Source organism: Pteronotus mesoamericanus, unplaced genomic scaffold, assembly GCF_021234165.1.
Source record: "Pteronotus mesoamericanus isolate MK-2021 breed Mesoamerican mustached bat unplaced genomic scaffold, CSHL_Meso_final contig_180, whole genome shotgun sequence".
In the NCBI taxonomy this organism is placed as follows: domain Eukaryota; kingdom Metazoa; phylum Chordata; class Mammalia; order Chiroptera; family Mormoopidae; genus Pteronotus; species Pteronotus mesoamericanus.
Window position 1 is genome coordinate 2,493,569 of NW_026555076.1, and position 13,766 is coordinate 2,507,334.

The window sequence follows — 13,766 nt, forward strand, 5'->3', positions numbered from 1 at the left end:
TGAACTAAATCCTCTTCCACCCTCAAAACTCTGCTTCTTCACAAACTTTTTAATCACTGTTGATGAGAACTTCATTATTCCAGTTCAACCAGTAATTTCTCCCGGTCTCTTCTTTTATACTTAGGAAAAGCCAAAGTTCAAATGACATTTTAGAAGGCACTATATGATCCGGCCTCTCCTTTTCTTCTACTCTTCCTTAATGATTCTGCTTCTAGTAAACTAACTTTATTACTATTTAGCAAGCATTTTATGTAGAGTATTCTCTTTCCCTCTTCCTGGAATTACTTTACACCATTCCACTTTTTCACTTTCTTCAAAGTCTTAACTCACATTTTACTTTCTCAGTGAAGCCAGCTTTTACCATTTCATTTTTAATTGTACTACCCCATCTCCAATATTCCCCATCCTTCTTATTCTGTGCAATTTTCATTTATGTTATACAACTTATCTCTTGCTGTCATATCATAGAATTTACCTATCTATTATACTTCCTGTCCTTTATTTATGTCTCCTTCAACCAAAATATAAGCACTGTAAGACATGGATTTTGTCTCTTATGCTTAGACACCCAGAAGACTGCTTGAAACATAGTAGGTGCTCAATAAAAAATTGTTTAACAAATAAAAAATTGCTGTTTCAGAAAGAAAATTTTTGAACATATCAGAAAAATGAGTGTTTTGCTGTATGAAGGAAATCTTGGCTAATATTTTATAGGCTGCATATAGTCTTTTATGAGCTTACATGAGCAAAACATTAATTTCCAATATTCTCTAAAATAAGTCCTTTAAAGAGTAAATATTCCATCTATTGTTTAATCTATTTTATAATTTTTAAGATAAATTAATAAAATCATTGCAACTGTGGAAAACTATACAGTATATAGATTTACAAATTAGAATGATATAAGGGTGTAAATAGTTTATCTGCTTTCTCAGTACAAACACCTTTATATATATATATATATATATATATATGTATATATATATAAATGTGTGTATATATATAAATGTGTGTATATATATATGACAACCACAAGAAGCTACTGTATATAATAAATCATTTCTGAAATCTTTAAGTGATGGAAATAATACTTTTAATAGCAACCAACTCATCTCTGCTACACAGGTATCATAAACACAAATTATTCACGCATTGATATACCTAATAGTAGTACTAGTAGTATTTAAACTTTACTGAACATATACTATGTGCTATGCACTTTGTTGTCGACTTAGAGCTTTTCAATTTGAAAAATAACTATCTTTACTTTTTTCTTGGAACATTTTGTTCAGGACCCACTGCATTTTTAAGTAACATTATACTGTGTGCTTATTTGTCTTTTTCTCACCATATTATAATTTCCTCATGGCCTGGTAGAATCTTGTATCCATGTAGCTTGACACATAATAAACAATTGACCAGTATATTCTACACTTTAACCAAGTTCTTGACTTTTAACACCCTTAATTGGAAATTAGATGAGGAGAGAGTGGGATGGAAGATCTATGTCATTTCCTTAAAAGAAGATCTAGGATCCTACTTGTGAACATGTCTAGGTAAGAGAACAATGTAGAGAGATAGCTACATGGGAATTAATGACCTTATAGTTATTACAGTTACTGCTTCTACCACATTTTTACTCTCTCTCAAACAATGAAGTATATTTATTGTGAAATCTGACTGTTTGGAAGATACAACCTGATAGGTAAATACATTATGTATACCAGAGTATCACTTAATATAAGATGAATCAATAAAACTCAAGTGAAGCCCTTGACCAAGTTGATTCATCTAACAATTATATGACATTGTACTCCACTTTCCTCAGTGGCTTAAATCAAGCTTTTATATCTCTTTAAAGCATGGGAAATAACTCTAAAACTACTTCCAAATAAACTATAAAATATAGTATGCTAGATAGAGTAAGCATTTTTAACAGAGCATCAGTTTAATAGTCAGTTTTCTTCTTGTGATTGTGAAAATATGGTAACATTATATGGATGACTCCTCAAATCTGTAACCATGTAGGTTTTCAAATATCATATATTTACTGTAGTATTAACTCTTGTCTTGTTATTAATTATTTTAATTATATTTTATTGATTACACTATAACAATTGTCCTGATTTTCCCCTCTATGCCCCGCCTCTACCCAGCTCCCTCACTCCTTCTGACAATCCCTCCACTATTTTTCCTAACTTTGCATCATTCTTATAAATTCTTTGGCTGCTCCATTTCCTATACTGTACTTTACACCCTCATGACTGTCTCTTCTGTAGCTATCTATTTGTATCTCTTAATCCTCTCACCTCTTCACCCAATCTCCCATATCCTTCTCCTATCTGGCAACTATCAGAATGCTCTCTGTATCTATGTTCCTACCTCTGTTATTGTTTGCTTAGCTTGTTTTTTAGATTTGATTGTTGATAGGTATTTTTTACCATTTTATTGTTCATAGTTTTGAACTTTTCTCTTTCTTAAATAGTACCTTTAACATTCCATATAATAATTGTTTGGTGATGATTAACTCCTTTGGTTTTTTCTTGACTGGAAAGCTCTTTATCTGCCTTTTGATTATAAATGATAGCTTTGCTCGGTAGAGCAATCTTGGCTGGTCCCTGCTTTTCATCACTGAAATTTCTTGCCAATCCCTTCTAGCCTGAAAAGTTTCTGTTGAGAAATCAGCTGGCAGTTTTATGGGAACTCATTTATAGGTAATTCTCTGCTTTTCTCTTGCTGCTTTTAAGATTCTCTCTTTATCCTTAACCCTTGGCATTTTCATTATGATGTGTCTTGGACTGGGCCTCTTTGCATCCATCTTGTTTGGGACTCTGTGCTTCTTGGAGTTGCATCTTTATGTCTTTCATCAAATTCGGGAAGCTTCTTTCATTATTTTTCAAGTAGATTTCCACTTTCTTGCTCTTTCTCTTCTCCTCCTGGTGCTCCTATTATGTGAATGTTGGAATGTTTGAAATTGTCCCAGATGCTCCTTATATTTTTCTCATTTTATTGGATTCTTTTTCTCTTCTTGTTGTTCTGCATGATTATTTTTTGTTTCTTTTTTTCCAAATCATTGATTTCTTTCTAGTTTTCATTTGCTTTACTGATGTTTGTCTGTAAATTGTTTATTATTTCATTTACTGAATCCTTTGTTTCTGACTGGATCTTTTTTATGCTGCTGAGGTCCTCACTAAGTTCCTTGAGCATCCCTATAACCAAGGTTTTGAACTGCATCTGACAGATTGCTTAGCTCCATTCTGTTTAGCTCTTTTTCTGGAGTTTTGATCTGTTCTTTCATTTGGGACATATTTCTTTGTTTCCTCATTTTGACAGCCTCCCTGTGTTTGTTTCTATGTATTAGGTAGAGCTGCTTTGACTATGTCTTGGTAGTGTGGCCTAATGTAGTAGGTGTCCTGTAGGGTCCAGTGGGACAGCCTCCCCTATCACCCAGGCTAGGTACTTGAGGTGTGCCCTTCATTTGGGCTTAGTAGACCCTCCTCTTGTAATTGAGCCTTGGTTGCTTTTGGCAGATCAATGGGAGGGCTTTACCCAGACCAGTCAGCTGCAAGAATTGGCTGAGACCTCTTACCACCAACCTCCACCCTTCATGGAGGATCAGCTGTTTAGGGGCAGGGTGGTGGTGCTCTGATGTGGCCTGTAGCTCTTCACTGGATGCACTGGCCCCAGGGTTTCCTGGGAGGTTCAGACCAGGGTTAGTCCCCACCTGTGTTCTTCCCAGGCCCACTCTGCCTGAGCTATAAAGCAATCTGAGATGGCTGCTACCTATGCTGGCCTTGGAGATTCCCAGGCAAAGGCAAACTGTGACTCTAGGCTGGCTGCTGCTAGTGCTGGGCCTGAGGCTCACTGAGGCCACCTGTTGCTTTTATGAGAGGATTTGGGAAATTGTACAGTATGAGCGAAGACCAGCCATTCATATGGAAAAGTAGCTTGGATGGGCCTGTAAATTGGGTGGGGTGGAGTCTCTGGGAATCTCCAAGATAGGTCAAACAGTGTTAGCCAGATTGATGGAATCTCAGATATGGCACCAGCTTGCCATCTCTGTGGCTCTATGCGGGAGGGTTAGAAAAGGGACAATGGCCTCTGCTCACCTTGATGCTAGGTACTTCAGTTTCTCCCTGTATGCTGCTGGTTCCTTTCAAGATGCTGCCCTGGTGCTGGAGCTCAGAGGGGGTGAATCTGAGTAGGTGAATCTGTGCGTAGTTTTTTTAAGAAGAACTTCGAGCTCCAGAAGTTTCTCCCACTATCTCAGTCCCTGCTGGTTTTTGCAACCAGAAGTGGTAGGAGCTTATCTTCCTTGCAGTGGAACCCTGGCATGTGGGGCCTGGTGTGGGACTAGGACTCCTTACTCCTGAGGTATCTCTCCCAAATTTTTATCCACCACACATGGATGATGGACCAGGCCATTTTACATCTGTGCCCCTCCTACTAGTCTGGATGGATGTGATTTCTTTCATTCCATAGTTGTTAGACTTCCCTTCAACTCAATTTCTGATCATTCTGAGTGCTGGCAGTTCTATATGTTTGTTGTAATTTTTGATTACAAGTGCGAAGAGGCAAGCCATGTCTGCCTACACTGCTATCTTGACCATCATCCTCTAGTTCTTAATTTTTTTACCTTCAAAATGTAAAAAGCACCCCTTCCCATTTTGTATATAAAAGATATAGAACAAAAATGCAACTTATAGTCATCTGCTTTTGATCTTTTTTAAATAATGAGAAGATGTCTTTTCTTGGCTAATAATACATCCTGACACATTCAGAAAAGAGGTGAAAGTCAGTAAATAAGAGATGGCTTCACATGTATAAAAAGATGCATTTAATATTCAAATATAATATTTTATTGGTTAATGTCCAGTTCTTTCCTTGTTGATGATTCTAATATTTTACAAAAAAACTGAGCCACACTAAAACAAAGAGCAAGCCAAAAATTTTGGTTATACCTTGCCAACAAGGTACTTGGGGAAGCATCCAATCATTCCCCGGAAGTCCTTCATCGAATCCCTAGTGTGTTGTCAGCTGTCTCAGAGCAATAGGTGGCACCATGCTGTAGCTCGAATGTGTCATGACACCAAATCCTTGCCCTGTCTAATTCACTGTGTTCTTTATTATTTTTAGATGCACTGTGTTTCTCTTCTAGTAACACAAATCACACTCCTACAGGAGCCAGGTTTTGAGAATTTGAAACCTGACAAACTAGACCTGTCATAACAATTCCTTCAATAAAGAAGATACCTCATAGTCCATTCCACAAAATATGCCAGAATATCACAGTCCTGGGGTCGCAGCTGGTTGCTGCTGCATGCCGGACTTGCTGGGCCTAGACATATCAAGCAAATGCTTTCTATGTTGCCTCATTCTAGGCATGAAAAGGGGGAAAAGAATCACCTGGTTTCCATCAAAGAGCCTTTGAATATTGTCCCTCCTAAGAAGACTGCTAGCCACTGTTCTTTTCATGCTTACCCTTTATACTGAATCATACTCAAATGCCTTTAAAATTCATTGATGATTTGATGTGCGGCTCAGTCACAGTACTTTCTATAGCAGGCATCCCAGCTTAAGACAAAGTTATAGTCACCCTAAGATTTATGAGAGGGAACAAGGTGTCTCATGAGAAAGAACTCATACTAAGGGTATAGTGATACAGAGTTTTGTTTCAAGTGTGATGGGTCAGCATCAGAACAAAAGGGTCATAGCTCTCCCTAGGTTAATTCCTCAACCCAGCTGCCATGCACACATACCTCAGTTCTTAGGCAATTCAATAGGAAATGAATGATGCGTTCAAATAAAAGTTTCCTTTGTTCTTTCCAGTATCATCTACACTTCTGTTATGTTATTGCCAGCAGCTTTTAAAACACTGGGAAGGAAAACCACTGCTTTTTGCGATAACACAAGACAAACATCGGTGCCCTCAATACTGGGCATTGTCAGCTCCACTATGATAATTAGTGGAAACAATCTATTAGCAGAAATCTGGGGGTTGGTGCTTTGGCAGCCACCACAATTAGCAGGAGCATATTCTTTAGTGAAATTCAATATGAGAGGCCATTTCACCTTAGGTAGGCTTTAGCCGAGTTAGTGGCACCTCCGGTAAACATCAAGATGTGATTCCCACTTTTGTCATTGAGAGCAACAATCAACATCAGTATTATAGAGACCTGGAGTTAAAGGGAGACAGGCTAAAAAGATTGTCCCACAAAACACCTTTGTAACATGTCTCTGGAGATCTACAAAATTACCCAACAGAAAGTTGAAGAAATTTTATTTTTTGTAATGTGTAGGGGACAAATACAATGAGTGGTTTGAATTGTTTTCATGCTATGCTCATTCATCTGTTTAAAAGCCTGGAGTATGTGAACAATATTCATGTGGTTATTTAAAATAATTAAGGCAGGCTCTAAGGTGAGGATAGAGTTGTTGACTCAGTGGGAGTATGAATTGAGTTTAGAGTACAGTATTAGCATGTGTCTTCAAATAGAAAAAAATAATCGACATCCTTAGAGTTTCTTGAAGCTCATTCCCTAGATAAAAATAGGTCTATTGAGTGGCTGCTTGGGCTAAATATGAGTACCACAGGGGACAAAACAAAGTCCTCACTCTCGGGAACTTTGTTTTCTAGTGAAAAACAACAAAATAATAAGCAATATATAAACTAAAAATCATATAGTTATAATAAATACCATGAAGACTAATAAGAATAAGATATCAGAAAGTACCAGTGATTCTATTTTAGATATGGTGGTCAGGGAAAGCCTCTTTGGGTAGCTTGTCATAGTAGGAATCAAACTGTGTAATTTAACAGTTTTTGTTCTTCATAAAGACTATGATTGTACTGTAACTGTTTTATATGTCTCTCCCTAATTCCCAAGTAGTATGCATATTTTGGAAACTATTTGAATGCTATTTCACAATGTATAACATAGAATCATTGATTAGTTTTCTTCCTGAATGCATGTAATCATTCCTCTTAGTTTTTTGGATGGGTGGGGTTTTGTTCTACTTACAGACACTGTATTCTTTATAATGGTGCTTATTTATCTGTCTCTGGTCCCATTTTATAATCTTATTTTTTAGGTATTATATCTATATATCTATGCTCATACCTATATACACTTATATTTCTATTGATACACTTATATTTTATAGGAATAGATATATAAACAAAGGTATATGATTTTAGATATCAATAACATAGACATAGATGGAAAACAACTGGTATAGTTTTCTCTTAAGATCTCTGGTCTCAGATGTGGTCTCACACCATGAAAACATGTATTAAGCTCGGAGAATTCTCCATCTGTAGTTTCATCTCTACAGTATTGAACAAAGACCAGCTCTGAGGATGTATGCAGATCATGCTGTCATTTCAAGAAGCCTAGAACAAATGCAACTGGTATTTGCTCTGTAAGCTGTGGTCAAAGGACAGGAGTCTGCTTTACCAAGAGTACTCCTTAACTCATGGGTGTCTGTAGACACAGATTTTGAAGTTTCTTCAAAGAAAGCACAATCCTTTGTTTTAATATTTATCTTCACTGTAATAGAATCACAATATGTCATTTACTTAAGTATTTATACTTTAAACAAAATTATTTTAAGTGGACAGTGCTCAGAGCTATGTATTAAATAAAGAAGTTAATGGGTGATGGCCAGTTCTTTAGAGGATTAATATCGATTTGTGGTTATAGAGCACAAAAAGTCATGAAAACAGAAGACAATGGAAGTGCAAGGACCATGATGATAAGCTAGAAGAAGAAAGAACAGTTCTAAAAGAGTATTGCTGGTATAGACTGTACCTACAACAGTCATGAGGTACAGTTAAGAAATCTTTGGTGAAGATGTGAGAACTTGTTCTAAAATCTTAAAGAAGTTTATTTTGGCACATATGGAAAGCCATTAAAGGGTAATTATTAAAGGAAGTCGGACAATAGGAATGTTTTAGAAAGTAATATTATGTAGTAGAATGGAGAATAGATTAGGAGGGGGGATATGATAGATAAACATTACACATTTTTAATATTATATAGGTACTGAAATTAGCTAATTTGGCAAGAAGTTATCTATATAGGTTTTTCTGAGCAGAAATTGGTGTTTATAATAAAACACTCATTTTCTAATAGCACTATGATATTTCTTCAATTCTTTTCAACTACTTTATTTCCCAAGAGGATTCTTGGTTGCATAAATTAAATGCATAAATTAATTCCTTTTGAAAATGAGGAGAGTGCTTTGGAAATTAGATATATGGTACCAACAGGGAATAAAAGCAAATGTACAAACGAGGTCCACAGGGAAGGGAAATAATGGAGTGAGGACAAGGTTGGCAATCTTAGCAAAAATGAAACAACAGATGGGGTATAATTTTTGTGACTCTTCACACAGATGGTTCACCAGATGGATTCTACTGGGTTCATACAGTTTATATGTATTTTTCAGCTGCTTATCATGATAGGCAAGTCCACTTATGTGCAGGCAAATCTTTACTTGGTTTAGGTTATTGAAATATAACACTAGAATAAATTAGTAGTTGAAGACATAAAGTGTTTTTATTAACTGCCATTTCTAATTAGATGGATACATGCATATATATTATTTTGAAGACATTGGAATTCAGAAAGAACTCAGAGGTCATGTTTACAAAATGTTATTCAGGGACTTTATAAGTTTAGAGATTTGAGGTCTTTAATTCAACATTCAACTATTAATTGACTATTGTCTTCTGGAACTTTATTTTAAAAACAGCTTTTCTTTACCACAAGAAAATATAAGATTTAATAAGGTATAACTGAATAATGATTTAAAATAATCCATAAAATATCTCTATGTAAATTAAATCCAATCTCTAATTAGCACTCAGTATAATATATTGCATTTTGGTTGATATTATTCCTAGTAAACATCTCATAAATATTATCGTAGTAAATGCTAAAAGTCATTATCTTTAGTAAACTGCTATTGTGTGTATGTGTGCTAATTTTTAAAATTCAGTACCATTAAGAATGATTTTCATTGATTAATGGGATTTCTTAGAAGTAACATTCCTTAGATAAAATGTTGAATCAAAAATGTAACATTCAAACTTTGTGTTTTCAAATAATTGCTCTTCATTACAATATAGTTATATAGATTTATGGCACAAATAAGGGCTCTGTTTTATTTGAGGGTTTCCTTTTCCACTGTTACAAGATGAATTCTTAATTTATATGATTTTAAATTCAAGCACAAGGGATTTTTCTTATTGTAACTGTTGTAAGGCATCACTTTGTAACATCAAAGGTATCTGATTTGTCTGGAAACACTTTATTAGGCTAGAAACCAGTAACTCCAGGATATTTCAGATATAGTTCTCTTTAAAGACAAATACATCAATGGAAAAGTTTTAAATAACACAAGTACAGAATTGCATTATTTTACAATATTTTTATATTTATTATTTCATTAGGATCATATAACAGTTAGTTGAGGTCAGCATGGCAAATATAGCCATCTCCATTTTATAAAGAAGAAAACTGAGGCTTGAGAAAAATGAATGACTTACTAAAACTTGCATACTTATTTGATGGAAAAAACTATTTTCTTACCTGCTGCTCTACAACAAATACTGAGAGCCTACTGTGTGCCAAGTGGACATAGGCTTGTGTTAATGCTGCTGAGTCCTGACATGAAGTATACAAGGACAACAAACCTAGAGATTGTGTCTACACATAAATGAAACAAACCGCATTGAAAATTTTATTTATTCTTTCAACCATTAGTTTCATGCTTTATAATAAGTACCACTCTTTTTCAGTTAGGATTTGAGGATTTATAGGGAAAAGAGAAGGCACTTACTAGCAAGGCACTTACATTATGTAGTACAGCATAGTACAATTGCTGTTATGTGATAGATACTTTGAAAACAGAAAAAAAGAACACCTAAATCCACCAGAAGGAGTGAAACTATAAAGTCCATAGTGACATTTCTGGTGATTCTTGAAAAATAAGTTTAAACACTCTAGTCAGAAGAAGAATGAAGTCCTTCCAGGGAGAAAAAGTAATACATACAAAGTCAGTACACATAATAGACACAGAGATTTCACTAATTGCGCATGTACTCTAGGCCATGGAGTGGCATGAAGTGAGAATGGGCAGGGATATAGCAGATAAACCTGGTCATATGCCTGAGCTTGTGAGGAGATTAGGCTTTTGTTCTATCAGCAATGTAAAGCTATTGGAAGTTTTCAACAGAGGTTAAGCTGGCGGTTTTTAAAAATGATCATTTGGTTGGGTTGTTGGATTTTTGGTGTTGAGTTTTGTAAATACTTTATAAATTTTGGATATTAACTCCCTATCAGATGTGTTGGCAAATACGCTCTCACATTCTATGGGTTGACTTTTTACTTTGTTGACGATTTCCTTTGTTGTGCAAAGACTTTTTAGTTTGATAAAGCCCCATTTGTTTATTTTTTTCTTTTGTTTCTCTTTCCTGGGGAGATATATCAGATAAAAAATTTCTATGAGTAATGTTTGAGATTTTGCTGCCTAAGTTTTATTCTAGGATTTTTATGGTTTCAGGTCTAACATTTAAGTCTTTGATCCATTTTGAATTTATTCTTGTGTGTGGTGTAAGAAGGTGATCTAGTTTCATTTTTCTGCATGTTCAATTTTTCCAACACCATTTATTGAATAAACTGTCTTTAGCCAATTGTATGTGCTTGCTTCCTTGTTGAATTTTAATTGACTATAAAGGTGTGGGTTTATTTCTGGGCTCTCTATCCTGTTTCATTGATCTATGTGTCTGTTTTTATACAGTACCATGCTGTTTCAATTAGTATGGTTTTATAGTATAGTTTGATATTATGTAGCATGATTCCTCCAACTTTGTTCCTCTTTCTCAGGATCGCTGTTATTATGCAGGACCTTTTGTGGTTCCATATAAATTTTTGAAATATTTGTTCTAGTTCTGTGAAATGCATCATTGGAATCTTGATAGGAATTGCATTGAATCTATAGGTTGCTTTTGGTAGTATAGTATGAACATTTAAATGATGTCAATTCATGTGTATCATGTTCACTTATTTGTATCTTCTTCACTTTCTTTCTTCAGTGCCTTATAATTTTCTGAGTACAGATCTTTTACATCCTTGGTTAGGTTTATTTGTGGGTATTTTATTCTTTTTGAAGTGATTGTGAATGGAATATTTTTCTTAATTTCCCTTTCTGTTAGTTTGTTATTGGCATATAAATATGCAAATGATTCTGAATATTAATTTTGTATTCTGCTACTTTGCTGAATTCATTTATCAGTAGTAATAGTTTGTTGGTGGAATCTTTGGAGTGCTCTATGTACGGTATTATGGGAAAAGGATCAGAATAGACATTTCTCCAAAGAGGACACACGGATGGCCAGTAGACATATGAAAAAATGCTTAACGTCACTAATCATCAGAGAAATGCAAAATAAAATCACAGTCAGTACCATCTCAAATCTGTCAGGATGGCTACCATCAACAAATACAAAATAAATAAATAAATAAAAGAAACAGCAAGTGCTGATGAGGATGTGGAGAAAAGGGAATCCTTTCGTACAGTTGGTAGAAATGCAAACTGGTGTAGCCACTGTGGAAAGCAGTAGGGAGATGCCTCAAAAAGTTAAAAATGGATCTGCCTTTCAACCCAGAGATCCCACCACTGGGAATATATCCAAATGACCCCAAAACACTAATTTGAAAGACGCACCCCTATGTTCATTGAAGCATTATTTACAATTGTCAAGATAATGGAAGCAGCCCAAGTGTCCATCAATAGATGAGTGGATAAAACATCTATAGGACATTTACACAATGGAATTCTACTTGGCTGTGAAAAAGAAGAAAATTTTACCCTTTGAAATAGTATGAATGGACCTGGAGAAAATTATGTTAAGTGAAATAAGCCAGTCAGAGAAAGACAAATACTATTTGACTTCACTCATATGAAACCTAACAGAACTAACTGAACAAACAGAACTAACAACTAACTGAACAAACTGAACTAACAAGCAAAACAGACTGACTCATAGATGGAGAACAGATGACAGCTAGTGAGGTGAGGGAGGTTAGGAGGTGGTGAGATACTGCAAAAAAGAAAAAGAGCTCGTGGACATGGACAATAGTGTGGTGATTTCTGGGAGGAGGAGGGTATGAGGGGACTAAATGGTCATGGAAAAACATATAATAAATATATATTTGAAAAAATAAATAAAAATAAAAAATAATTATCACTTGAAACTACTTAAGAAGGAAAATTGAAAATTTGTATAATATAGAAGAGAATACAATAGGGATAAAGTAGGGTAAAGAACTGAAAATAAAAAAATAACAATAGAAATACTGATAAGTTTGAATGAAAAAGGCTTAGGTAATTGATTGCATGTGGAAGGGGTAAAAATGAAGGGTTGAGGGAAGATGGAAGTGTGTAAAATGACTCCTTTATTTCTAACTTCAACCATTTGATGGATAATGATATTGTTCATCATGATAAAAAATAGAGAAGAAGAACCAGTTTTGGTTGTTAGAGATGAGCTGAGGAGTGGTGGGGGCGGAGCAGATAGAAATGGAGCAGGATGAAGATTCCATTATATTTTTAATGGGCAAAGTTTGAACTCTCTTAGGGTACTTATATGGTGATAGGTGTGGAAATCTTGATCCTAAATAACATTATCCAGGAATAAGCGTACAAAGTAGCAAATAAAGAAAATCAAAGATAGGAAACACCAACATGCAAGGTTCAGGAAAAGGATAAATGCCTCTAAAAATTATGTTACCATATATTCTTATGCTTCTTTGAAGTAATTACATTTTTTTCTTATCTGTTATAAGAAGACTGCAAATTCCATATTTAATTTATAATTTTATATATTTTTATCATCGTATGCTTAGTGCTTATGAAAATATAACTAAATATCATTTTACTGCATAACTGGATGAATGATATTAACACACCATTCAGGACAGGCTGTAGAAGGAGTAGGGTCAAAGAGATTGGCAAACCTGCGGGAGAATAAAATACATTCTCAATCACTGTATCAAAAGTGTTACTTTAAGAAGAATCTGAACACTTGAATTGACACATTCTGGATAATATCGCTATATTTTTCCTCCTGGAACTAACGTCATGTTTTTGTAAGAACAGAGTAGAAAAACAGAGGAATAAAAATCTACCTTGGAAAATGCTATTTTAATTTCATTCATCATTTAGGTAATCTTAACTTTCCATATGGACGGATAAATAATATCAAATTTAACAACAATTCAAGCCCAGATTTTGTGGTTTGTTCAAAATTATGGCTCATGTAATAAATCCATTTATGTCTCAAAAATTGATTCATTAGATAAATAGAAATATATGAAAACCAGCAGTTCTGCAATTTTTGCCTGTATCTACATGTAGACTGTGTATCTTTATTTTCATATGCTGTAAATGAGCAATCATTATATAATCAATCTGTTTGACTTTAAAGTATTTACATTTCTGAAAAACACCATATTGGTCATCTTAACCAGTGTTTTTTATTATATTTATACAAAGTAAATCATAAATCCATCTGCCATTTCAAAAAATGGCCTGGTAGTTGAAGTTCTCATTCTCAAATAAATGTACAAATATTTGTATTAGCTAAAAAGATGTCATTAATAGTAAACATATTACAAGGTTTTCTATTTCTTGGAAATACTTTGCCTTAGTAGAAAATCTGTATGTGTGTGTATATGAGTGTATGTACACACATATAC